The sequence below is a fragment of the Aphidius gifuensis genome, linkage group LG6 (assembly GCF_014905175.1).
Source record: "Aphidius gifuensis isolate YNYX2018 linkage group LG6, ASM1490517v1, whole genome shotgun sequence".
Taxonomy (NCBI): domain Eukaryota; kingdom Metazoa; phylum Arthropoda; class Insecta; order Hymenoptera; family Braconidae; genus Aphidius; species Aphidius gifuensis.
In genome coordinates this window covers 8,407,805-8,434,161 of record NC_057793.1, presented here as the reverse complement: position 1 = coordinate 8,434,161, position 26,357 = coordinate 8,407,805, and the positions used below count along the sequence as shown (strand labels likewise).

The 26,357-nt window shown below is 23.9% G+C and overlaps 1 protein-coding gene across 1 annotated transcript in view; it reads left to right on the top strand.

Moving 5' to 3' along the window:
• LOC122859339 overlaps nucleotides 1–26,357 on the top strand; it is an 82,175-nt gene that overhangs the window by 16,965 nt on the left and 38,853 nt on the right. The gene's annotated exons all lie outside the window — the stretch shown is intronic.

Genomic DNA, 26,357 nt, shown 5'->3' with positions numbered 1-26,357 from the left:
TAATTTCAAAATTAATTACACAAAAAATTCCACATTTTATTAGTCTATTTTCAAGTAAAAAATTAAATCAAATTGTTTTATTTTTAATTAGTATATTAGTACATCGAAAGTGTAATAAAAAATGGCATTAATCGAAAAATGAATTGAAAAAAAAAAACGTAATATATATTCAAAGAAGATATAGGATTGTAAACGTCGTTTTAGAATACATTGGATGAAGAATAAAAGGGAGGTTATAGTATTTCAATAAAACATGTTTTGGCGAAACGTTGTCAGCCCTCCCAATGCGGCAAATACCAAAGACGGTTTGTAAAAATGCATTCTTCTTATTTTCCCAAACCTTTTGCCATTTACCTTGTACATATTTATATACACCAACCTGACTATATCCCTCACTACTTTCCTTACCACCATATTTTGCTTCATCACCCACCCCTTTCACACAGTTATATATTCAAACAAATTTATAGCTAAATGTTATTATAGCCAAAGGGGGTTACTCGTACTACAAATTGCCCATAGGCTTTATATGGTATTCTTAGATCGTATAACATGACCATATATCACGTATTATCACCCGACAAAAAAATATAAAAATAATAAAAAGACAAACTAGTGGAACACCAAGTTCATTTGCGTATAATGGAAATTCATATTTATTTTTTTTTTCATCTTCTTCTGCTTCTTCTTCTTCTTGTGCTATATAAGATACCTAAAAAAAAAAAATTATTTATATATTATTATTTAAAATAAAAGACAAAAATTTAACTGCTAGAAATAAATTTAATATATTTTTTTAAACTAGAAATTAAACATTGTGATGACAAAATAATTCTTGATGTTTTATAATATTAATTTAAAAATGACATTTAGCTACATCTTATAAATCAAAATTTTTTAAAAGATGTTTTAAATGACATCAGCAAGTTGTAATTATTATCCATTATGTCATTGCATTTAATATTTGTAAAAATTATAATAAGATAATTATAATAAAATTAATTACACTTTTTTTTCGAAACAATAATAAAGTGTAATTATTTTTCATAGTTTATTGAGTGAGCTGATGGTTAAGTCGGCAAGAGCCCTGCCTACAGTGCTTGAGGTCTCGGGTTCAAACCCCAATTTATGGAACCAGTGTTTATTTTACTGTAAAAATGCGTAAACAAAATTCATTTGGACGATGGTCGATACGGGATTGTTTGAAGATTTCCAATGAGGTGTCTGGTGTTTGGGCCAAATATTAATTCAGCATAGATCATGCAAACAGGAAATATTTGCCTCAAACACCGGAAACCTCCTTCATTTTTTTTTTTTTTTGAAGAAAAGAACTCTAATTCTGAATTAAATTTATTCATTCTTTAATAATAATCATTTAATATAATTTTATACTGCTAAAAATTTTCATGGTGGGGCGGTTTTTAAATATTTTTTAAATTTTTCAAACAATATTATCATAAATAAATATAAAATTTCACAATTTCAAAATTAACTAAATTTATTTCTGTTATATATCTTAGATAAATTCAAAATTAATTCAAAAATAAAATATTAGAATCATCAAAATATATCAGGCAAAATTACAAATGTAATTATAAATTTATTAATTAATGACAAAATAATTCTGGCTATTTTATAATATTAATTTACAAATGACATTTAGCTACATCTTATAAATCATTTAAATTATTTTTAAAAAATTTACATCAAGTAATAAAAAGTCTCTTAAACACTCAAACTTAAGAAAATTTTTAAAAGATGTTTGACATCAGCAAGTCGTAATTGAGACATTCGTAAGGATCACGATACGTGTGGCAAAAAAATTTCATGATTTTATGATAGTTGTATATCAAAAGGGTAGTACCACCAGGTTGAGCAATGACCACCTCCTGTGTTTTTATTTCACCAAGATCTTCAACCATCAAACACTAACAAAAAAAAAAAAAACCCTATTTCTCATTCTTACATTAAAACGTTTCGCCTCTCGTTTTTATTTTAAATGTAATAAAAAATTTAAGCCATCAAAAAAAACATACAATATAAACCAATTCATGTATATTTGTTTAAAAATATTTTTAAAACATGTCAGTTGTATTCTGTTGAATTCAAAATTTTTTTTTTTATATATTTTTCTTTGACTTGTGTACATCAACAGGCAATACTTAAACAATATATTTATTAAATCCACACTAACTTGACGGGTGGTCATGTCCCTATATACCCTCTCGCGAAAACTTTACGACTTAACGAACAAATATTTTATGTTCTTTGCTTTTAACAAACAGGTCATCCTAAGAATAAACTGTATAAAATATAAATTGTATGGAAGAAATTGTTTGACGGATTTTAAAAAATATCATTGGACTTCCGATGGCTATTTTTATCATTATTTATAACAATAGTTTATAAGCATTAAATAATTTTTATGGATTTACAAAAATCATGTTTTTTTGCTTCTATTTATGAATTTGTAAATATACAAATGTTATCATTCAAATGAGCGAGCAATTGAGTCAATTTATTTGAATAATTTTCCTTTTTATATTTGGCAAAATTTAGTCTCTATTGATGTTGATTTTATATGAATTGATTTTATAAATTCAATGGACAATTTTGTATTAGGAATTTGACCTCAATTGACTGGCATTGAGTTAGGCGGGGTTATGAATTGCTGATAATGGTCAATACAAATTCCAAATTGAAATTTTCGTCTATTCAAAAATTCATTGGGGTGCGTTGTTGACCCTTGGAATTTGAATATTTTTGTAGATAAAATCTTGAACAGAATAACTTGATTAATTTATTTTTATATAATAAATATATTGTCATAATTTGTCAAATAGTATTTTGTTTTTACTTGTGTTGTTGTTGATAATTTTTCAACAAGTATAACACTGATAATAAAAATGATTAATAAATAAGATTAATTTTATAGAATTGTTATTTAAAAATTTCAACTTGTTTTTATGTTTAAAATATATTTTTTTATTTTTATTTATTACTTTTTTTTCTTTATTTATGACAGATTTGATTGATTGAAGATTTAAAAAATTTGTAGTTATTTACAGAGTGTACTGATAATGTCGATGAATCAATTTTATTTACTTGGAAAAATAATATGATTTAGACAAATAATAACGTCATTGTATGGGATCAATGATCAGAATCAACAATCCAAATTTAACGTTGTGAAAATACATTTAATTTAAAAAAATTAAATTTAAAATAAAAAGCATATCTACAGCTTTCAATTACCCAGTTAATAATATAGTTTAATAACCTCTTATCAATGTAAAATATTTTAAAAACGTCGTAAATAAATAAACCCTTAAATATTTTTATTTTCGATTTTTTATTATCGTTTATCTATTCCAATCTTTATACAATTTTCACAAATAGTAAATGCAATATGACATCATGGATAATTTAAATTCAAGTTTAATTTTTTATTTTCGGATAAATAATAAAGTGTAATTATTTTTTGTGGTTTATTGAGTAAGCTGATGGTTAAGTTAGGAAGAGCCTTGCCTAGAGTGCTTACGGTCTTGGGTTCAAACCCCGATGTCTATCTATCATGCATCTGCATCATTACTATGATAGCTGTCGTAAATTTATAATGAGGTCAAACAATATGTATTTGTTGGAGCCCTAGTACAAGACGTGACAAAGATTGTCAATGGAGGTGTCTGGTGTTTGGGGCAAATATATTCTAGCATAGATCATGCAATCAGGAAATATTTGCCTCAAACACCGGGAACCTCCTTCATTTTTTTTTTTTTTTTGAAAAAAAGATCATATAACTCTAATCTTGAATTAAATTTATTCATTCTTTAATAATAATTATTTAATAATCATTCAATCTTCATTATAGGTTTGTATTGCTTAAAATTTTCAAGACAAGGCTGTTTTCAAATATTTTTTTAAACAATATTATCATAAATAAATAAAAAAATTTCACAATTTCAAAATTAATCAAATTAATTTTTGCTATATATCTTGGATAAATGTGAAATTAGTTAATTCAAAAATAAAATAATAGAATCATTAAAATATATCAGACAAAATTACAAATGAAATTATAAATTGATTAATTAATAGAAAAAACGTTAGATAATATGAAAAATACCCAGCAAAAACTTGTGACTTTTTGATGGTTTAATTTGATATATTTTGTTGTTAATTTTTGTACTGATAATGTCGATGAATCAATTTTGTCTACCCGGAAAAATAATATGATTTAGACAAATAATAACGTCATTGTATGAGATCAATGATCAGAATCAACAACCCAAATTTAACGTTGTAAAAATACATTTAATTTTAAAGAATTAAATCAAAAGTAAAAAACATATCTACAGCTTTCAATTACACGGTTAATAAAATAGTTTAATAACCTCTTGTCAATCTAAAATATTTTAAAAACGTCATAAATAAATAATAACCCTCAAATCGTTTTGTAATAACATTTTTATTTGCAATTTTTTATTAACGTTTATCTATTCTAATCTTATTATAATTTTTACAAATATTAAATGCAATGACATAATGGATAATTTAAATTTAAGTTGAAATTTTTTTCGAAACAATAATAAAGTAAAATTATTTTTCATAGTTTAACCAGTGAGCTGATGGTTAAGTCGGCAAGAGCCCTGCCGACAGTGCTCGTGGTATTGGGTTCAAATACCATTTATATGAGATTTTAAATTATAATGAAGGTCTTTATATTTTCCCGAGTAATATGGTGACTGAAAATGGCTTTATGTCAAGCTTAATTTGAGCCCATCAATGTATTGAGGTGTCTGGTGTTTGGGGCAAATATAATCTTGCATAGAGCATGCAAACAGAAAATATTTGCCTCAAACACCGGAAACCTCTTTTTATTTTTTTTTTTAAAAAAGATCATGTAACTCTAATCCTGAATTAAATTTATTCATTCTTCAATAATTAACACCCCGGACTTATGCAAATTAATGAATAAATAAATAACTAAATAAATAAATAATCATTTAATATAATTTTATACTGCTTAAAATTTCCATGACATATTTTTCCAAACAATATTATCATAAATAAATATATAATTTCACAATTTCATAATTAATTAAATTTTTTTTCGTCATATATCTTGGATAAATTTGAAATTAGTTGATTTAATCATAAAATAATAGAATCATTAACATAAATTAGACAAAATTATAAGTGTAATTAAAAATTCATTAATCAATAAAAAAAACATGAGATAATATAAAAAATACTCAGCGAAAACTTGTGACATTTTAAAGGTTTAATTTGATATATTTTGTTATTAATTTTTGTACTGATAATGTCGATGAATCAATTTTGTCTACTTGGAAAAATAATATGATTTAGACAAATAATAACGTCATTGTATGGGATCAATGATCAGAATCAACAATCCAAATTTTACATTGTAAAAAATACATTTAATTTAAAAAATTAAATTTAAAATAAAAAGCATATCTAAAGTTTTCAATTACACGGTTAATAAATTATTTTATTAACCTCATATCAATGTAAAATATTTTAAAAACGTCGTAAGTAAATAAACCCTTAAATTTTTTTGTGATAACATTTCTATTTTTTTATTATCGTTTATCTATTCTAATCTTATTATAATTTTTACAAATAGTAAATGCAATGACATAATGGATAGTTTAAATTTAAGTTTAATTTTTTTTTCGAATCAATAATAAGATGTAATTATTTTTCATAGTTTAACGAGCGACCTGATGGTTAAGTTGGCAAGAGCCCGGCTTACAGTGCTTGACGTATCGAGTTCAAATTGCTCATGTGACGGCTTTGACGGCGCTGCAATCTTATGAGCTTCCCCAACTTGTAAAGATTTTGAGCAGACTATCTGGTATTTGGGGCAAATATAATCTAGCATAGAGCATGTGAACTACGCACTTGGTCTAAGCCAGGAAATATTTGCCTCGAAACACCGGATACCTCCTTCATTTTTTTTTTTTGAAAAAAAGACCATATAACGCTAATCCTAAATTGAATTTATTCATTGTTTAATAATAATCAGTTATTATAATTTTATACTGCTAAAAATTTTAAAGACAAGACTATTTACAAATATTTTTTAAAATTTTTTTAAACAATATTATCGTAAATAAATATAAAGTTTCACAATTTCAAAATTCATTTTTGTTATTTATCTTGGATAAATTTAAAATTCGTTAATTTAAAAATAAAATAATAGAATCATTAGAATATATCAGGCAAAATTACAAATGTAATTATAAATTTATTAATTAATAGAAAAAACAAGAGATAATATAAAAAATACCTAGCAAAAAATTATGACTTTTTGAAGGTTCAATTTGATATATTTTGTTGTTAATTTTTGTACTGATAATGTTGATGAATCAATTTTGTCTACTTGGAAAAATAATATGATTTAGACAAATAATAACGTCATTGTATGGGATCAATGATCAGAATCAACAATCCATATTTAACATTGTAAAAATACATTTAATTTAAAAAAATTAAATTTAAAGTAAAAAGCATAACTACAGCTTTTGATTACACCGTTAATAAAATTGTTTAATAACCTCTTATCAATGTAAAATATTTTAAAAACGTCATAAATCAATAAACCCTCAAATTTTTTTGTAATAACATTTTTATTTTCAATTTTTTATTAACGTTTATCTATTCTAATCTTAATATAATTTTTACAAATAGTAAATTCGATGACAAAATGAATAATTTTGATTTAATTTGAATTTTTTTTTGAATCAATCATAAAGTGTAATTATTTTTCGTAGTTTATTGAGTAAGCTGCTGGTTAAGTCAGCAAGAGCCCTGCCTACAGTGCTTCGGGTCTTGGGTTCAATTCTTATTATTGTTCTTACTTTGTGAACAGTGTCGTTCACGTAGATTGAACTGCTGCTTACTTATTACGGCTTTCAAGACTATCGACGAATCAATTGTCAATGAGGTGTCTGGTGTATGGGGCAAATATAATCTAGCAAAAAGCATGCACACAGGAAATATTTGCATCAAACACCGGAAACCTCTTTTTACTTTTTTTTTTGCAAAAAAAATCATGTCACTCTAATCCTTAAATAAATTTATTCATTCTTTAATAATAATCATTTAATATAATTTAATACTGCTAAAAATTTTCAAAGCTGTTTTCAAATATTTTTTAAATTTTTTAAACATGTTTAGTTAATTTAAAAACAAAAAATAATCATTAAAATATTAGGCAAAATTACAAATGTAATTATAAATTTATTAATCAATAAAAAAAAAATAAGGCAATATAAAAAATATACCTAGAAAAATACTGTGACTTTTTAGAGCTCCAATTTTATACATTTTGTCGTTAATTTTTACACGAGCTGCATATAAATTGTAGCGATATATTTAAGACTTGATTTCTTTGTTGGTAAGGGTTCTAGATAATAATCGTATACAGATATATCTAGTTCGGAAGTGAACCATATAGAATATAGATTCACAAATCTTCCTGCAAGATAAAAAAAAATTCCTTTGACGGATGATCCCTTTTACCAACCCTTGGGTGTATTTTTTGTCGGCACGTCAACACTCTCAAGCGTCAAATATCGTTATAAAAAAAAAACAATATATTGTACTTATTATATATATTTTTCAAAAAAGACTACATAGAAAGAAGAGAAAGCATTTTATTTTTCTTTCTCTTCAGCTTATTCTTTGAACCCTTTATTGCTTGTATTTCATTCCGCTGCAATATTTATACTCAATAAAAATAGCTGGAGCTTTTGTGTTCCTTAGATATTTTTTCATCGCTGCGTATATAAATTGTAGATCCTTTGTCCAAAGCACCAGTGATAATAATTTATACATAATTTTTAATAACATTCACTTGTAAATTTTTTTATTCTAAAGGACAATTTTCGTCCTATAAAAAGCCTGAAAATTAATTTCAAAAAATATATATTCATTTATAAAATCAGAGCTCAATAACCAACAAAATATTTTTCAAATTATGTAAACAATATTTATTTAGACATTTACTACTTGTATTTGCAAAAATACATTTCTGTTTTTATTTTTTTTTTCGATCTTTACGCATGTAAAAAAAAAAAACATTTTCATCGATAAATTTTCTATCCTTAATTTTGTTTTTTTCTCTGAACTATTGGGACTATTGAGTACAGAGACAAAATTTTTTGCACTTGGAAATATTTAAATACATGAATTATATTTGTTATTTATTTTTTTTTTTTGGTATTCATATGGTGCCAAAATATTTACAGCCTTTGGCTTGTCTGAATATTAGTTATGACTTGACTAAAAAGAAAGCCGCCTTTCCCCAAATACATATACACATATATACATGAACACATTAACAAATACCAAATATATTCCCATACAATTCAAGTTTAAAGAAAAAAAAAATAATAATAAAAACCCTTACCACTATTTTTCTCATACGTCTTTCGTTGCTTGCATTCACAATTCACGCAACCTAACGCTTCTACATATGAACACGCAAAGGCTTGTCTATATAACATTTAAAAATTTCTCACAAATTTTTTTTAATATATAAACCAGTAGACCTAAAGAATTCACCTCATCCCTCAGTCTATTCATCGATCGTTATATGGCCAATCAATTTTTCATCTCAGAAAATAAAAAAAATAAAAAAAATCCATTTTATAATATTTCATTGATTAAAACCAATCAATTTTGCTCGGCTCGTTTGGCCCACCAATTAAGTAATGAATTTAATCAGATGTAAATTTAACCTATTTTTTTTTTTTTAATATAAAAATATTATAATAAAAATATATATTTAATATTACAGTTGAATATTCATGGGATTCTGAAAACTTGTGTTTTCAAAATTTCAGTAATTATCATGAATGTTGAATGAAATTTTAAACGTCTCGTTTTATTAATTTACCAAAAACGGGAATTATAACTTTCTGATTTTATTTTGACGAGATGTTTTTTTGTGTTGGATTATTGTGAAACAAGATGTGAATTTTATTATTATTTTTATTTATTTTTTGCATGGGAAAAAAAATATTTATATCGTCAGTAAAACACCAAATTTTTTTGACTATTAAACGATCTATTTGATGTAAAATCATTCCACCTTTTACGCACAAAATTATCAGGTTAAAAATCAATTAATTATCATGGTAATTTTCAAATTTATATTGTTATATTATAACAAAAATCAAATTTCGAAATTTCATCACAAAGCCAAGTTTCTATTTCGACTTAGAAAAATAAAAAATCAGTCGAGAATGTCTATCATAAAATTGTGATATATATGCTGTCTTTTTCTATTGTTCTTTACTATTTTTTATATTTTTTATTTTTTAATAATAGACATTGATGTGTGAAGATAGATTTTTCGGGTTGAAAAATTTTACCTGCCTCCTTTATTTCACGCTTCCTGTTTCTTCGGAGGTCCTTGTGTGTCGACAGGTAGACGCTGAATATTTCATAGAAAATATTAAAAGCTAACTTTTCATTTTTTTTTTTTTCTAATAATTGGCATTGTGGAGGTGTTTTTTTTTATTATTATTTTTTATTTCTATTTGAGATGCTATATTTTTTTTTTGTCTGCGATTTTTTATTGAGATGTAGCAGTTCTATGGAGATTGGTTTCAAGGTGTTTGTTTCCTTTATATCCCTACATTGAGACACATAAAAAACACAAAATGAGCATTAATGTTGAGTTTATTTTCTAGGTCTATATGAATACTTGGAAATAGTAAATCAATGTTAAATCATTGCACTGAATTTGTGTTAAATTGAAATTAAAAAAATGAAAGTATTTTGATGGTCAGGATATCATAGAAGCCAAGATTAAATCTGGCATTGATATTCATTAGGTTTTGATTTAAATTAGAATCAAATTGATTAGGAATCTCATATTATAAAAAAAAAAAAGGTTAAAATATAAAAAAGGTTTGATTTTTTAAGACGAACAGTTTTATATATAAACACTAATAGCAAGGCCACTTTGTGGCTATCCAGCTCGATATAAAAAAAATAAGAAAAAAAATTTTTTGTTGTGTTTGAAAGGTGATGAATCTGGTTCTCCCTGGTGTTGAGAATAATATTTTAAATTTAGCTGCTGTTTGATTTCACTACTGACACATGAATACACCAAAAGACACCGGCGAATATTTTTTTTTTTTTAACCGCATAGAGAATTGCCAGACCAGAAACAATTAAGCTCTTTGCTATCTTCTATACCAGCCACACACAAATCCATTCTTTGACGACCTGAAGAGCATCCACTCTGAACTTTATTTTTTCAACAGCTATATTGTATGAGCTATGAGCTCGTATTTCATCGACAAATATTAATTGAAAAAAATTTTATTTAAATAATTTTTCAATGTTATTTTCAAAATTTTATAATAAAAAACTTGACTGTTGTTTATTTTTTGTTGCTTCTTTCAAATTAGCACGTGGCAAAAAAAAAAAAGAAGTGGGCCTGAGGCCCTCGCGTGCCAGAAAATCACGTCTGCATCAACAGACATGCGCCAAAGTCATTTGCACATTTATTTACCCGATCTTTCATCCTTCATCTTTGCTGACGTTTTCTCACTCCCTTAAACATCCTTACCCCCCTTCATACCCACACCCTTTTTATCGCCCCATGGCGCATCTTCTTGCACGGCGCATTGCACTCAGCTTCGCGCCAGTAAGTTTCATCGGACTGAATTTATCGTTCCGGTAGCCAACCTCCGACTTTGAATCACACGCGATTCACTTCATTCACTTTATATCCTTGCTTGACACTCTGTTGACGCTACAAGCTTGTAGGGGAACACAGAAAATATAAATATATAAGAAAAATAATAAAAATGAAAAGCATTAGTATTGAAGAAGATAAAGAAAAAAATAAATGAAAGAAAGTTTATAAAAAGAAGAAAAAAATTCAAAAGAATATATAAAGAAAAAAATATATATATATATAAAAAAAACGTCGACGAGGGTCTTTTCTGTTTTGGTGGTCTGTAAAAGTAAACGAGAAATGAGATGAGCTCTTTTTAGGATCATTCGATTATTTGACGTTGAGAAAAATAAATTAGGAAATCCTTAAAAAACATTTTTTAAACAACCAACTCAATTCCTTAATTTACGCTGTAAATTTTATAGTTTTTTTTTTATTTTTCATGTAACGTGTTTGTTGGTAAATTAAAAATTTATATTTTATTTGTATTATTTAAAATTTCACCGTTTTTTTTTTCGACATAAAGTTGATCGAAAGACTTTTTTTTTAATTTTTTTTTTCAACAAAATAGCCTCGTATAATATGAGTCATGTGACTTTTGATGGCTACTGATTAAAATTTTTTTTCTTTAATTTTATTTTTTTAATGATTTTTTGGTTTTAAAAAACTTTAAAAAAAAATAAATAATACATTAAAGTGACCTCAGTTGTGATTGAATTAATTAAGAAAAGAAATTTTTTTTTTTTTTTTGATGGAAGCTTATTAGGGCCCCCTAGTGTGAATCAATTGTTTTGAATATTCCAAAAAGAAAAAAAAAAAAAAATTAATAATGAATATAAAAAAAAAAAAAAAAATTTTTAAGTATATTAAATAATGCGCGTAAGGCGGGGAGATCCACGCGCCCACTTGTTTTTTAGAGGTCCCGAAATAAAAAAAAATTAACCTCAAGAAGCACAGATAAAAAAAAAAAATGAGAAAAAGCCACACACATGTGTCATACACAGATACATTCACCACCTACTGGGCGGTCTCGATGGACACCCGTTGAGTCTTGAGAAAAAAAATTGTCCACCATCGACGACTATTCATTTCTCAAAGTCGTTAAAGATCAATTAAATCACTTTCGTAATTTTTTAGATACAACCGAGGTTATGTATCTCATTTATTTATTAACTCATTTATTCATTATATATTCGTATATATATTTTAACTGTTTTTAAAATTTATTTTATCAATTTTTACATTTTTTTTTTTTCTAGTATAATGCGAGGGTTGAAAAGTTGACAGCAGCTGAATAAATATATATAATTCTTTGTCACCAACAACGTGACAGGTTAATCAGCTTACAATATAAAGAAATTTAAATATTTTTTATACATATAAAGAAATATAAAATGTTACAAATATTTTTGAGTTTTGTCAACATGAAGAATTAACATATTTAATATAAAGATATACAATACTTTGCATGTGGATCATGATGAATTTATGAATGACACAATGGTAGATAGCTTTTGTGTATTATATGTAGAAAAATAATATTTTTAACAGAGACGTTGATCCTTGGGACAATATATAAATACACCAGGACAAATACATAAATACCATATTATTGTATAGACACATAAGACGACACAATCATCGGTCAACTTCATTTTTAGACAAACGCCAACTTAACACGCTCATTCACATGAATAGTCTTTTTTTTTTTTTTCTTTTGTAAAGTGAAAAATGACTGTGACGAATTTAACGAGAATTTAATGACAATAATGGACCTTTAATTTTTAACTATTTCAATCAAATTCTTTTATTCAAAAAATATCAAAAAAATATATAGAAAATTATTTCGAAATTTTCGATTGGGGTAATTTCTATCTCAAATATTTCGAAATTTTTTTTTTCAAATAAATTATATTTATTTCACCCTTAAAATTGACAAAGTATTTAAAAATAAATGGAATAATTTTTAGACACTGTTGACTGACATTTTCAACCCTTAAATACGTTTTTTTTTTATAGAAAATTTTAACGTCATATAGTTTTAATATTTTACCAACTCATTTTATCTTTTATTATTTTTTTTTTTATTTGAGTTTTATGTGTATATAGCCAAGCTAGAGGTCCCTGCACTCAGCCAAATCGATAATCTATAAAACAAAAAGTAGGAATTTGTTTACAGTTTAGTAACCCAAATCACAGCGACGGCGCAAAATATATATAACCCTTGCTTTTCTCTACTTTTCAATCGTGTAAATATTAAATATATATATCCTCTTTTTTCTCCTCACCCTGTGTCGCTTTGTGAACTATTTTTCTCTTGATCTAGAAGCCGAGTTTAGTGTACTACTTTCTGTCCCTTATTCATTTAAAGAGATAGATAAAAATTAATTTATCAAGGGTTGAAATAAATTGGCAGACACCTCACAAACAATTGTCTTCTTCAATTCTCTTTTAATATACAGCATTTTTTTTTCATTTCAATTTTAGAAAAAAAAAAGAAAAATTATTCTGTAAGTATCAATGTTAGTGTAATAAGTTTTATTGTATTGTTTTGGATGTTTTTGTATATGTATATTCGCGACAGTATCAACAAGATAAATAAAGAATAAAAAAAAATAAAAAATATAGTTTTGCCTTTTTGACTAATGTGTTGTTCGTATATCCAACGATACGGCTCATGTAACTTCCAACTGTTTCATGCAAAATTTTTACAACTTTTAAAATACATTTTTAGTAAGAAAAAAAAGTATAAAAAAATATATAGTTTTTATTACATTCTTTAAATCAACTGAATTTTTTATACTTAACAAGATTATTTTAAAAAAATTTAATTTTTATTATTTTTTAAATTATTTGTTATTTAAATAAACAGAAGTATTAATTTTAAAAATCAATTTAGAACAAAGATATTTGGTTTTGTCTATTGATAATTATTTATAATTAAAAAAAAATTAAAAAATAATTGAAATATATTTTGAAACATGCTCTGTTTTTAGTTAATGCAATGACATAATAAATAATTTAGATTTAAATTGAATTTTCTTCGAAATCAGTGATAAAGTTTGATTATTTTTCATGGTCAATCAAGTGCACTCATGAGCGGATGGTCAAGTCGTCAAGAGCCCTGCCTACAGTGCTTGTGTTCTCGGGTTCAAATCCCAATTAAGGTTTTTTTACCAATTGCACCGAGTTCTTATTTATGGGATATCTAAGACAATTTTTCGTTTATTACGGGTATTTTCTGGTGTTCGGGGCAAATATAATCTAGCATAGACCATGTGAACTACGCACTTGGTCTACGCCAGGTAACATTTGCCTCGAAACACCGGATATCTCTTTTTATTTTTTTTAAAAAAAAGATATAACACACTTGCACATATTCTATCTATCTCTCTCTCACAATTATGGATGACAACTGTTCTTTTTATAATAGGAATTTTAGCTGTTTTTTATTTTTCTTTTTACTCCAAAAGTTTAAATCAATGTAGTACAGTAGATTTTTGTTCAAAACAAATTACAATAAAATTCATTTTATAAAGAAAATTATGATTAAATTAATTTATTTTTTTTTTGATATTTAAAAATATTATTTTTGAATAAATATGTGTGTGTTGACACGCACTTGTTGCTGAAAGAAAAATTGACATCAAAGAGAACATTCGGTGAGCGACATTTGAAGATCTATTAAGCATCCTTTTCAAAAAATTCGAATGAGTTTGCTTTTTTTTTTTTATGTATATTTATTCAGAGGTTTTTGTAGCAAGATACTTGAGGAATTAAATTTTTGTTAAAATAATATACATGCTCACAAAATGGAAAGCTAAATACTTTCAACAACTAATAATATTAGCCAATTTTCACACGTGTGGTCTATGTTAGTTTTTTTATTTCACCTTTAAAATCAATGACCCAACATATATTGACAAAAGAAACATATTTTTATGTTTATTTAATATTTTTTTTTTTTTTTGTCAATAGATCAATATAATCTTTGGCGCCAAATCCATGATTCACACGTCTGCAATAGTGCATATAGAAATGTGTAGAAAAATAAAATATATGTCATAGTTTTTTTTTGCCTTTTTTTCAGTAGTATTTATTTTATAATTGTAAAAAAATAATCATTTTTTATTTGTATTATTTTTTATAATAGCAGTGAAAGCTTTAGAAATTTTAAAAAATTTTTTTTACTATTTTTAAATCGAGCTTTTTTTGAATTTTTAACTTACAAAAAAGCTCTGTAAAATTTCCAAATATTTTTGGAAAAATTAACTCAATTTTTGGCCAGTTTTATTTACAATTAAAAATTGATTAAAAAAAAAAATTCTCAGTGATAAGTAAGCCCTTGGTCTGTTCTACTTCCGGAGTAATATTTAGTAAGAGTCCATTGCACTTCCGTACATACAAATGAAAAATAAACAAGCTTTAAAAACATACCCTTTTAAAAAACAACAATGAAAAAATTTTGCTTAAATTCAAATCAAAAGAATAAAAGAAGTTAAAATAAAATTATGTAAAATAAAAATAATAATTTGTGACTCAACAAACATTAGAAAGAGTTAAAATCATTTGGTTTTTTTTTTTTTTTTTTGTTAGAGAAACCGTTGGTTGTCGTTAAAAAAAAAATACTTACATTGTAATGTTAGACGTTTTTTTATTCTATTTTTCAAGTTCCATGAATAGTGTATACCACTTTGGTATTTATATAAACATATTGTTACCTCTGTTATCTTTAAGAAGGTAGCGGTTTATTTGCTCAGTAAATTCCAGCCATGTGTTCATACAATAATTATCTTATTTTGCAATACATCTTTATTTAAAAATTAAAATTACTCAATTATTTTATTTACATGATATTTTACAAAATACAAAAAATAATACAGTAGATATAATTTTTAATTTATTAATTCAACAAGTACACAATTTATATTAATTTTTTTACAAACAAAAATAGAAAAAAAATTTTAGTAACGGATTCGTTCTATTGAAAATTGAAAATTTTCAAAACTAAAGCTGTGGTTCTCTTGATTATTCATTTTAGTTTTTTTTTTTTTATTAATAATTTTAAATTATATGATTAAATATTTTTTGTTTTTTTCGCGCTGTTTTTCACCTGTCAAATTATGTACATAAATCAAAATACAGATGAAAAAAATTTGAGGTTATACCACTTGTAATTAATAATTTTATTAGCGATTCGTTCAAAAAAGAAATCAATACAAATATAAAAAAAATAAATCGTTCAATTTACTTTTTTTTAAACTGAACAAATCTTTTTTAGAACCATTTTGTTTATTACTTTTATTTATGAAAATTTGTCCATGGTAGTTTTTTTTTTCTTTTTAATAACATGGTAATATAAATAACTATTTTATCGATCAAGCAAATTGTAACCACAGCAAAGAAAGTTTTACGCATGCGCTTTAAACTCTTTTTTGAAGAAAAATGTTCAAAATAAAATCGGTAATTGTTTATATTTCGGATAACTTTTGAACAATTAACATAAAAAGTTTTATTAAGCTCAAAAATTTGATATTAAATTCCTGAGAGCCACCCTGTCTTGATAAAATCGCTAAAATCACTCCTGTTATATTTTTCATTTGTAACATAAGGCTGATAGTGATTGTTATAAACAATTGCTGATATCTAATATTAACGAATGATCAGAGCTAAATTTTATCAAGAGGGTGGCTCTCGGTATCAAAAGACAATTAATTTGAGCTATAAACAAAAGCTTTATACAAGTTAAATTTTAAAGAATTATGCAAAACATAAAAACAGCAATTTTGTTTTTGTTTATTAACAATCTTCCAACGACATTAAAAACAATTTTCAACTCGATTATTATAAATTCCGTCATTCTTAATATCCTGGCAAAAAATCGCATCCATGATTTGTTCTTAGTTTTCTTATTATTTGACTTTGAAAATTACACGGTGATCGTTTTTTGTTAATAATAAATTAACTAACAATTAAAATTACTTTTAGTAAGTCCCTGGTTTTAGTATTTTCATAGACGAATAATTTGGTCCTAATACGATCCTTCTACCTTTATTACTTTACAAGATATGATCATTTTAAAAAAAACGTGTATGAATTTAATACTATAGGCTTCGCCTACGTAAAATTTATATTAAAATTTGAAAATATTGTCAAATAGTTTTCTGTAATTTTTTTAAGTCAAATTGCTAGATGGGAAATTAAAAATACAAGTACAGATAATTTTAGTTTTTAATATGTTATTATAAAAAGTATAAAAATTAATAAGTATATTAAATTATACACCTGTTATGTATTTTTAATTCGAACTAATTTTTTGTTCACGCTTGTTTGTACTATAATGTTACAATTTATTTTTTATCGATCTAAAATTTATCGCCATCTATTTATTGTTCAACCTAATTTTACATGTAAAATTTTTCCTATCTACACAAAAAAACAAAGTATGGCTATTTTTAAATTAACATAATAAATTTATTTATATTTTTTTATTGAAAATATAGATTATAATATGCACTAAAATTAATTTTTTTTGCAGGTTAATTAATAAATATAAATACATAACAATTGCTTGATTAATTTTACTTTAAATAATAGCAAAAATTATTTTTATTTTTATAATTTTATGGAGTTTGTTTAGCTTTTATTTTTCTACACGTTTATAAATTTTTTTATCATTTATTTACTATTACTGTTAGTACAATTCAACTTGATTTTTATCGTTCAAAATGACGGGTTATTACATTGATATTTTTTACGCAAGTCAATATGAGTATCAGATATATGTCGCAAGTGTTATAAGCTCGTAGTTTTTTATCATTCGAGATATGACTGTAAAGAATTTAATTATAAATGATCATGAAATTTATAAACGAAATATAATTATTTTCAACAAAAAGAGAAATAATTTTTGAATATAAATTTTTATAAATTAATTAAATATATAAACTATAATTTATACTTATTTATATTTACAATGGAAAATTTCGTTTATCAAGATGTATAAATAATCGAATAAAAATTTCAATGTTATATATTAAAATATTTTTTTAAATAAAAAATAATCAAGATGAAGGTTTTAGATTAGATCACGATCTAAGACGGTCAAGGGGATTTATCGTTAATTGATATCAGAATTAAATTAAATGAATGAAAAATTTTCCCGTAAACACACTTGCAACAGAAGTAGTAACTTCCTGTTTAAATATCTTGAAATACCGGAATTTTCTTATTCGTATAAAATTTATAAATTAATTAATTAATATACATTTTTGAATGAAAATTAACTGTTTTAATTATTTATTTACATAAAAATTCTGGATATTTTCATCAATTCATTTTACGAAGAAATGTCTGGATATTATTTTAGAATTTTTCTATGAAAATATTTCCGTAGAAAAATTTTTCTACATAGAAAAATATTTCGACGGAGAAAAATATTTCGACGTAGAAAAATTTCGACGTAGAAAAAATTCAAAGAAAAATTATGTGATATACAAATTCATACTTAAAAAATGTGCCATCATTATTATTAATACACAACAAAAAAAAAAAAACAAAGTTTTTTTCTACAAAAAAGAGTCAAGTGTTCGAAATTGTCACTATAATTGTAAGTATTTTAATTTAGATATGACACTAAAAATTCAAGAAAATATATATATTTTTTGACAGGTAAATTAAGTCTAAACTATTGAAAAAAAAAAAAAAAAAAAAATTTAAACTTGACCCCACCTGGTTTTTCTCAAATAAGATTTTAGTATTTAAGACATATATTTTACATCAGGTAGGGTCAAGTTTAAATTATAAATAATTTGAACATTACATGCGTCATTGAGTACATTCTATAAAATGATATAATTCAGTGTGAATTTGATATAAGAAAAAAATTTTGTTTTATCATGATATTTATTTTTGTGAAGTCATTTTGGTCATATCAAATTAATAGATCAGCCTCAAAAAATTATTGTTTTGTAACGACACATTTTATATTTGTTTTGTATATATTATAAAATATTTTTAAAAGTCATCAAAGAAACAAAAGAAATTGATAAAATATAAGAAGGAGAGAAATGAGTAATAAAAAAAGTATGAGAGAGAGATGAAATTTTTTCAGTCCTAAAACGTAAAACGCACAGTTAAAATTCATTTAATTATTAAAAATGAAATAAACTACTAAATAATTCGGTTTTTTTTTTAAAATAAAGCTTGATACTATATAATGTTAAATTATAAAATCATTAATTTTTTATCTTCACCATCATATATTTTAAATAAATTTTTGAAAATTTTCGAGGGATAGAGGTTAAAAATATTTGACGTAGAAAAAGGCTCGGTAGTTTATTTGCTTTCATTTTTTTTCTCACACTTGACACGAGGCACTACCGTGCCTCTTGATAAAAAACCATAAATAAAATAATTTTTTTAATCGTCTAGTTTAAAAAATAAAAAGTTTTTTTAAATAAAAAAGTGTTGCGTAGATAAATTTATATACCCGTACTCTTTAAAAATAAAACATCAGATATCCATTTACACTGAGTAACCACTTGGATTATTATTTCTTTTCAGTATATAAACAATCGTGAATTTATGTTTGTACATGAATACACGGTGACATGTCAATATAAAACTCATCTTAGGCGCCATATTCTAACCCGTTTATTACCTGTTTGCTAATATTTTTACGCCAACTTAGTGCATTATAATTTCTATTAACAAATTACAAAAAAAATAATAAAAAAGAAGGAAAAGAATTCAAAGAAAAAATTATAATAACTAGCACCGAATTATTTACACGTAAAATATTTGAAAAATAATAGAATTTAAATAATATTTTTTCATAATAATTATTGTGAAAATTGTTTCTTTATTTTTCTTTGGTTTAAGGTTTTTTTTTTTATTTGTAAAATTTGTTAGTAGTTGTGGATCATGTCATGTTTGAAAATAATAAGTGACAAGTAATGCCGTTGGCCACACACGAGCATTGTTGTTGTTGCAAAGTGGAGGAAAATTACTTGAAGATGCAGGCAGTTTTGTTATTTCAAGCTATCAAGTCGCGACGCGAAATAACTGCGGTTGGTCGAGACGAAAAATTTTTAGATTCGCATCAGTTTAAAAAAGCGTCAGATAAATAAATAGGCATATGAATAAATAAATAAAAAATTTGATAATTACTATATCATTTTAAATTTTCAAAAGAATATTTTTCATTAAATTTTTTAATTTTATTTTTTAAATGTTTAAAACTTATCTTCTTTGAATCTGTAATTTTTTTTTTTTATTTTTTTATTAAAATTATTTTACATATAAATAGTAATACAAAAAAAAAAAGTTGTTTATAATGATAATTAAGATGACTTAAGAAACAGAAGATGTCTAAATTTTGCGATTCTCAACCGGTCTCCAGAAAATTATAAAAAAAATCTAAAAATAAATTTAAAAAAAAAATTGGGTAGCCATATCACACGACTGTAGACATTTTGATGATTCTTATCTTTTTGGAATTTTTTCTTAACACCGCAGCTGGTAATATTGGTTGGAACTTTTATATGAGAAATGAAACTCGATCGTCGGTGAATTTCTCCAAAATATCAGGTGTTAAATTTGGATTTATAATGTACATATGTAAGGATCGTTTCATCCACACATCGAGTTATGAGACAGCCCGACGACGTGTGTGTCTTCGCAGCCAGAAATACGAAAAAATTGAAATAAACAAAAAAAATTAAATAAAATAAAAAGTAAAATGGCAAAAAAAAAAACACAAAAAATCAAGGATTAAAATAAAAAATAAAAAAGGATAGGTCGTTGAATTGGTTCCCAGTAATCGCCAATTAGATATGACCCAAATCCACGGCGCCTGGTTTTCAGATTTTTTTGTTTGATATAGGTTTTATATATACGTATAAATATTTATACATATTAATGGCTTGGTGCGACTTATAAAAACAGCCAAAAAATAAATACTCATAAATTGTTGTGAAACCAAAAAAAAAATTTCCTAATAAATTTTTAACTAATTTTCAAAATAAAAAATCAATAAACTCACTGTCAATATATTTATTTAAGATAAATGAAAATTTAATTAACAAAAAATAAAATAAATTATTTGAAATTAAATTACAAGGTTAATTGTTTATTTGATGAAAAATATGAAAATTATTTTTTTTTAAATATTAATTTATTTGTGGTTAATAAATTTTATTTGAAATTATAAAAATAAATTTCAAAAATTTATATACTTGAATTTTGACTTTTTTTTTTCTATAATAATTTCAAAAAATTTTCATACTACATTTTATTAAATAAATAATAAATATTAAATTTATTTTTTCAATTTTTTTATGTAATAATAATTACAAATAATCATTTATTTACTTTAAATATTTAATTTATTTTTCATACAAATTAATATTTATTTCGTTAAAAAAAAAAAAAAAATGAAACTATTCAAATAAATGATTTATTTTTTTCAAATATATTTTTCATTTGATTTAAATATTTAATTTTTTTTATACAAATGATTTATATTTTTAAAATATTAATTTACTTCTGTTAATACCATTTCGAATGCTAAAAATTTAGCATAGTAATATTCTTTCCAAATGACAAAAATTTACAATTGATTCAAGCTTCAAACTCAACAGCTACAATCCGACTTATTATATTACTTTAAAAAAATTATACATTTTAAAAGCTAAAAGTACAATGTGTGTGGTGTTTGTTGTGCCTCTAGGCATTTTAAAAATTAAACAAAATAAAAAAAAATATAAAAAAAGAGGTATCCATTCGACCTTTTGGAGTAGTCTTGATGGTCTCGCGGCGATGAAGGCGTCGACGTAAATATCGTAGTTAGTATATATCCACCTTTTTTTCCCTCCCCCTCACAACCCCCACGAGAACCAACTTCTCCCTCAACATACACATATATAATTGAAACGTTTCTTTACATATTTTGCCTCTAAAAAAATATATGTATCCACATGAAAGGCGGGAACATCCAAAAATTTTTTTACGTCTTCCTTCAAACCCATCTTAATTCATTGCCAATATATTTTAACAACAATTTATTCCAATTTCTCGTTGATAATTAATTTTTTTCATTCAAATATATATCACTTTTATTTATTTGCTTTTTTTTTTACGTCAAATTGACGAGGGATGAGTGACCTGGTGTCAGAAATCACCATGACTAATTTTTGATTATTTTAATATTTTTTAAAATTAAAAAAGTTTAATATAATTTTCAAGACCACACGCAAAGTTTATTGAGTTTTCTTTTTTTTAAATTTTAAAATGATGATAATCGGAGTTTCTGATGAAAGTATAAAAAATGTTGACATGATAAAAATGAAACTGTACCTTCGTGTCTTTTACCATTTTATCAATACAAGTATTCTCTTTGCACGCGAATCAAAGAAACAAAGAGACAAAATATAATAATAATTTTTTTTTTTATGTAATAAAATATGACGATAATTTTTCATTGAATTAAAATAAACATAAAGTATATTAAATAGATAAAAATAAATTTAAGCAATTGAGTAAATATGTGTTAATATAAAATTTAAAAAAAAATATATCATAGTTTTATTTATCGTTTATTTGTCTTGATGATGGATTAAGTTATTTCATTCAAACGATCGAGTATAGATCAAATGATTTATCAATTGAAAAATTAGTCATGCTTTAAAATTCTATTGCAACATTATTTACATTAAAAATATTTATAAACTCTTTGATTTATTAAAATATTTATATACATATTGGTATTTGTATATGTTTTTTTAATTTTTTTTATTAAAGTACGTATGTTTTTTTAATTATTTTTGTATCGTTGTATGTAAAGTGAAATTTTTTTTATTTGTTGAAACGATTGAAACACACATGCGTGTTGTAGATTGCGTGCGCGGGAGTTAAGTTACATATGTGTGTATGATTTAAAAAAAAAAGTCGTAAGTACATTTTGCCACAACAAACTAATTAAATGTGGTTTGTTGTGTATGTCGGCGTTGTAGATTGAAGTGCCGGTATATGTATAACTTTGTGGCTTAAAAAATAAGTGAAATAAACTGAAATAAGGAGTCATGATTGACAAAAAAATATTATTTCAAGTCAAATGACAGTATGGCTTTGTTTATGAGTAATGTAAAAATTTGAACAATAATTATTCGTGAAAAAAGTTTGATTGATGAAATGAATTTTATATTTATGTATACACAGATGAAAAAAAATGTATGATAAATACATCATTTATTTAAATAATTTTTATAATAAAATTAATATTAATTTGTGTATAAATTAAATTAAATATTTAAATCAAATGAAAAATATATTTGAAAAAAATAAATCATTTATTTGAATAGTTTCATTTTTTTTTTTTCAACGAAATAAATATTAATTTGTATGAAAAATAAATTAAATATTTAAAGTAAATAAATGATTATTTGTAATTATTATTACATAAAAAAATTGAAAAAATAAATTTAATATTTATTATTTATTTAATAAAATGTAGTATGAAAATTTTTTGAAATTATTATAGAAAAAAAAAAGTCAAAATTCAAGTATATAAATTTTTGAAATTTATTTTTATAATTTCAAATAAAATTTATTAACCACAAATAAATTAATATTTAAAAAAAAATAATTTTCATATTTTTCATCAAATAAACAATTAACCTTGTAATTTAATTTCAAATAATTTATTTTATTTTTGTTAATTAAATTTTCATTTATCTTAAATAAATATTTTTTTAAAAATCAAATAAATCAGTTTATTTGTTATATCTACACAATAAATTCTGTCTGTACAGGTGAATATTTTTAATCAAAAAAATAGAAAAACATTGATAAACTATTTAAAAAAATACCTAGAAATAGATCTCAGTTAAGATCAAAGCACCGTGATGATAAAGATCAAAAGCATTCATACCGAATCACATTTATTTATTTTATTTTCAATTTTTATATATTTTATACTTCCTAAAGTATATATTTATATATATCATGTATATTAACCAATCTACGATCGATTTGAAATGGATTATAAAATGGCAAAGATCGATTGCTAGCGGCCTAAATATCTGTACAAAAGATAACACCTGCTGAGTGTAAAAATAAAAAAAATATTAAACACAGTGAATATATAAGGTTGAAGGTCTTTGATAAAGTCGTAGAAGAATTTGATCATTCTCGATACACTAAAAAAATATATAAAAAATAACAAAAAATAAATCATTCATCTATTTTTTTCTTTAAAAATATCCTACACAGTTTATTTGTTTTATTTATATTCATCAAATTAAAATATATTATTAATAACATAATTAATATAAATCTCAAATAAATTCCCAACTAATTTATTTTTCATTTCTCAGTGAGTTCTTTGTTAAATTCTCCCATAAGAATAGCTATTTTTCATACAATATATATTTTTAATTGAAGCCTCCATAGAGGTGCGAAAATCAACGCAAACAAGGGATGAAAAAAATCGACCAGTTGACGTTGAAGAACCCATAGAGAGAGGCAAACTGACCTGCAACAATTTTAAACTCTTGGGTAGACCCTTAAACACTATATCTGTATATCTATATATCTATATACACAAGAGAACAGTAGTGCATAAAAGAGAGCCGAAGTTGTATTGTTCTATGATTTACGAAGGTGCAGGAATGATCATATAGATTTTTTTGGGTGAAAAATCAAACACTACCACTTGTCGTCTGTTCGGTAATTATCTAACCCGACTGACTGGCACCAATGTAACATAATAAAATCAAATAAAAATAAAATAAATAAAAAAAAAAAAGATATAAAAATCACAAGATCTTTTTCCGACTCGTATTCAAAGCATTGGTTTGTCAGACTGTTGTCTAGATTAACTTGGATATATACTTGTTTTGCAATCATTAAAGAAACCGAAATTTTTTTTTTAAATGTCTCACTTGATATTGCTCGATACTAGAAGCTGTAAAATTTAGAAAAAAATGTTACAAGATCATCATCAAGTATTATCAACAAATGATCATCAGTTGATATATTTTCTTTTGATGTATTTTTTTTTTTTTCCTCTTTATAATTTAATTTCAAGAATAAATATTCGATTGATCTGTAAATTGATACACAAAATAGAGAAAGAAAAATTGCCAAAATTTATTTTAATTAATTAATCAAGCTTGATATTTAAAAATTAATTTTTTTTGATGTTTTAATAATTGATTTATGATGAGATTGAGGTAGTCCAAGGTGTTTCTTCAATTGTCATAAAAATCTACTCAATGGAATGTCAAACTTTGATCATCATAAAGATAATAAATTTTTTTTTTTCCTTAAATTTTATAGTGACATGCATTTTTTTCTTTTTTTTTTTACTGAGAATTTTAACGGTGAAAAAAAATGTTACAACTTGAAATAGCTGATGAAGATGAAGAAGAAGAAAAAAAATATCAAAAAAAGGTTCATATATAAAATAAGAACCGTGAAATTGAGAATTTTTTGGAATTGGCATGAAATATTTTATTACCATTATCATTTGTTGGTCAGTTTTGAATGTTTTTAAGTAGTTAAATGTTACAGGTATGGATAAGCTAATTAACGAGAATGACCCTAATAAAAAAATAACAAAATTTATCAACCATGAAAATTTGGAAACTAACAACTTTATTGTATATTTTTTTTTTATTTTTACTATCCAATATATAGTGTGTATTTATAGACAATCTCTAGAATCGTTATCTCTAAACGAGACCTTTGCCAACAGAAAAAACATCCGCCTCAATTATGTGTGAATTTTTTTTATATACAGATACTTTTTATTTGAAAAAAAAAAATATATGTAGTAGCTATAGTATATGTTTTTATAAATTTTTCATGTATTTGTTTGTACATGTGTCACAAAATAATCACAGGGCGTTGATTGATAAATCAACAATTTATCTCTTTTTGTCGTCTCTCCCCTTGAAATTTGTTGTTTTGTCAAGAGATTTACTCTTGTCACAATTATATTTATTAATTATACTTTTGTTTTTTAGTTTTCTATTATTTTTTAGTACTTCTAGTTGACAAATAAAACACACAGTCTATTTATAATTTATTTGTTGACTCAAATATCAAATAGTTTTGATCATATTTTTATATGACTTTTATTGATAAAATTTTTTGTTATAAGCTGTTTTTTTATTGTGTTATTAAATGATTAAAATAATAATTTTATACATGAGTTATTGAGTTTGATTAACTTATAAATTACAAGATGAAATATTTAATTAAAATATATATTGTTATTAATGGAAATTTAATTAGCAAATAAAATGTGACATTTTTTTTTTTATAACATTTTATTTATATTGATAAATAATTTTGTTTTACTGATTGTATGGTGCAATGAACAATTTATTAAGGTTATCAAAATATTGATAACCTACATATTTTTTTTTTTTATCAACATATTTTTAAATTAAATTGAAAAAAATAAAATAAATTTTTAAAACAATTTTTCTATTATTATTAAATACAAAAAAATTAAAAATTAAATGAAAAATATTTAAAGTATTTAAATTATAATTAAAAATCAATAATCATTTTTTTTTAAATAAAATTAATTTAAATTTTGATAATAATCTCACAACACAAA